Here is a 3,625-nt window from a genome sequence, read left to right as displayed (position 1 = left end):
CCCCATGTGGGGCTCAACCTCATGACCCTGAGCTGAAATCTAGAGTCAGAGACTTAACCCACTGAGCCACCCAGGCGCCCCCTCCAGGGATGCACTTTTAAAAATTTTATCATGGTTAAAAAAATTATCATCTTAGCCATTTTCAAGAACATAGCTCAATAGTATTAAAAATATTCACACTGGTGTGCAACAGCTTTTCAGAACTTTTTTTTCCTCCAGAACTTTTTAATCTTGCAAAACTGGAACTCTGTGTGTGCTAAACAACAACCCCCCATGTTTCCCTCAGCCCCCAGCCCCTGGCAACCACCATTCCACTTTCTGTCTCTAGATTCCTGATGTGCACCGAATTATACAGTATATGTGTGGTTTTGTTTTTTGTTTTTGTTTTGCGATTGGCTTATTTCACTTAGCATAATGTCCTCAAGGTTCATCTGTGTTGTAGCCTGTGTCAGAATTTCCTTCATTTTTAAAGCTGAATAATATTAAATGACACACTGGACCAAATGGACTTCACAGACATATTCAGAACATTCCATCCCAAAGCAACGGAATACACATTCTTCTCTAGTGCCCATGGAACATTCTCCAGAATAGATCACATCCTAGGTCACAAATCAAGTCTCAACCGGCACCAAAAGACTGGGATCATTCCCTGCATATTTTCAGACCACAATGCTTTGAAACTAGAACTCAATCACAAGAGGAAAGTCAGAACTCAAATACATGGAGGCTAAAGAGCATCCTACTAAAGAATGAATGGGTCAACCAGGAAATTAAAGAAGAATTTAAAAAGTTCATGGAAACCAATGAAAATGAAAACACAACTGTTCAAAATCTTTGGGATGCAGCAAAGGCAGTCCTGAGAGGAAAGTATATAGCAATACAAGCCTTTCTCAAGAAACAAGAAAGGTCTCAAATACACAACCTAACCCTACACCTAAAGGAGCTAGAGAAAGAACAGCAAATAAAGCCTAAACCCAGCAGGAGAAGAGAAATAATAAAGATCAGAGCAGAAATCAATGAAATAGAAACCAAAAGAACAGTAGAACAGATCAACGAAACTAGGAGCTGGTTCTTTGAAAGAATTAACAAGATTGATAAACCCCTGGCCAGACTTATCAAAAAGAAAAGAGAAATGACCCAAATCAACAAAATCATGAATGAAAGAGGAGAGATCACAACCAACACCGAAGAAATACAAACAATTATAAGAACATATTATGAGCAACTCTATGCCAGCAAATTAGATAACCTGGAAGAAATGGATGCATTCCTAGAGATGTATCAACTACCAAAATTGAACCAGGAAGAAATAGAAAACCTGAACAAACCTATAACCACTAAGGAAATTGAAGCAGTCATCAAAAATCTCCCAACAAACAAAAGCCCAGGGCCAGATGGCTTTCCAGGGGAATTCTACCAAACATTTCAAGAAGAATTAATACCTATTCTCCTGAAACTGTTCCAAAAAATAGAAATGGAGGGAGAACTTCCAAACTCATTTTATGAGGCCACCATTACCTTGATCCCCAAACCAGACAAAGACCCCATCAAAAAGGAGAATTACAGACCAATATCCTTGATGAACATGGAGGCAAAAATTCTCACCAAAATACTAGCCAATAGGATCCAACAGTACACTAAAAGGATTATTCACCATGACCAAGTGGGATTTATCCCTGGGCCGCAAGGTTGGTTCAACATCCGCAAATCAATCAACGTGATACAATATATTAACAAAAGAAAGAACAAGAATCTTGTGATCCTCTCAATAGATGCAGAGAAAGCATTTGACAAAGTACAGCATCCTTTATTGATCAAAACTCTTCAGAGTATAGGGATAGAGGGTACCTACCTCAATATCATAAAAGCCATCTATGAAAAACCTACAGCGAATATCATTCTCAATGGGGAAAAACTGAGAGCTTTTCCCCTAAGGTCAGGAACGCGGCAGGGATGTCCACTCTCACCACTGCTATTCAACATAGTATTAGAAGTCGTAGCCACAGCAATCAGACAACAAAAAGAAATCAAAGGCATCCAAATCGGCAAGGAGGAAGTCAAACTCTCACCCTTTGCAGATGATATGTTACTTTATGTGGAAAATCCAAAAGACTCCACCCCAAAACTGCTAAAACTCATACAGGAATTCAGTAAAGTGGCAGGATATAAAATCAATGCACAGAAATCAGTGGCATTCCTATACACCAACAACAAGACAGAAGAGAGAGAAATTAAGGAGTCGATCCCATTTATAATTGCACCCAAAACCATAAGATACCTAGGAATAAATCTAACCAAAGAGGCAAAGGATCTGAACTCAGAAAACTATAAAATACTCATGAAAGAAACTGAGGAAGACACAAAGAAATGGAAAAACGTTCCATGCTCTTGGATTGGAAAAACAAACATTGTGAAGATGTCAACGCTACCTAGAGCAATCTACACATTCAGTGCAATCCCCATCAAAATACCATCCACTTTTTTCAAAGAAATGGAACAAATAATCCTAAAATTTGTATGGAACCAGAAAAGACCCCGAATAGCCAGAGGACTGTTGAAAAAGAAAAGCAAAGCTGGCGGCATCACAATTCCAGACTTCCAGCTCTATTACAAAGCTGTCATCATCAAGACAGTATGGTACTGGCACAGAAACAGTCACATAGATCAATGGAACAGAATAGAGAGCCCAGAAATGGACCCTCAACCCTATGGTCAACTAATCTTTGACAAAGCAGGAAAGAATGCCCAATGGAAAAAAGACAGTCTCTTCAACAAATGGTGTTGGGAAAATTGGACAGCCACATGCAGAAGAATGAAACCGGACCATTTCCTTACACCACACACAAAAATAGACTCCAAATGGTTGAAAGACCTAGATGTGAGACAGGAGTCCATCAAAATCCTAAAGGAGAACACGGGCAGCGACCTCTTCAACCTCAGCCGCAGCAACTTCTTCCTAGAAACATCACCAAAGGCAAGGGAAGCCAGGGCAAAAATGAACTATTGGGATTTCATCGAGATAAAAAGCTTTTGCACAGCAAAAGAAACAGTCCACAAAACCAAAAGACAACTGACAGAATGGGAGAAAATATTTGCAAATGACATATCAGATAAAGGGCTAGTATCCAAAATCTATAAAGAACTTATCAAACTCAACACCCAAAGAACAAATAATCCAATCAAGAAATGGGCAGAAGACATGAGCAGACGTTTTTCCAAAGAAGACATCCAAATGGCCAACAGACACATGAAAAAGTGCTCAACATCGCTCGGCGTCAGGGAAATCCAAATCAAAACCTCAATGAGATACCACCTCACACCAGTCAGAATGGCTAAAATTAACAAGTCAGGAAACGACAGATGTTGGCGGGGATGTGGAGAAAGCGGAACCCTCCTACACTGTTGGTGGGAATGCAAGCTGGTGCAGCCACTCTGGAAAACAGTATGGAGGTTCCTCAAAAAGTTGAAAATAGAGGTACCATACGATCCAGCAATTGCACTACTGGGTATTTACCCTAAAGATACAAATGTAGGGATCTGAAGGGGTACGTGCACCCCAATGTTTATAGCAGCAATGTCCACAATAGCCAAACTGTGGAAAGAGCCAAGATGTCCATCGACA

Source organism: Eumetopias jubatus, unplaced genomic scaffold, assembly GCF_037043125.1.
Source record: "Eumetopias jubatus isolate StellerSeaLion01/CBP00866 unplaced genomic scaffold, mEumJub1_p1.0 scaffold_10, whole genome shotgun sequence".
In the NCBI taxonomy this organism is placed as follows: domain Eukaryota; kingdom Metazoa; phylum Chordata; class Mammalia; order Carnivora; family Otariidae; genus Eumetopias; species Eumetopias jubatus.
This window is presented reverse-complemented; position numbering follows the sequence as displayed.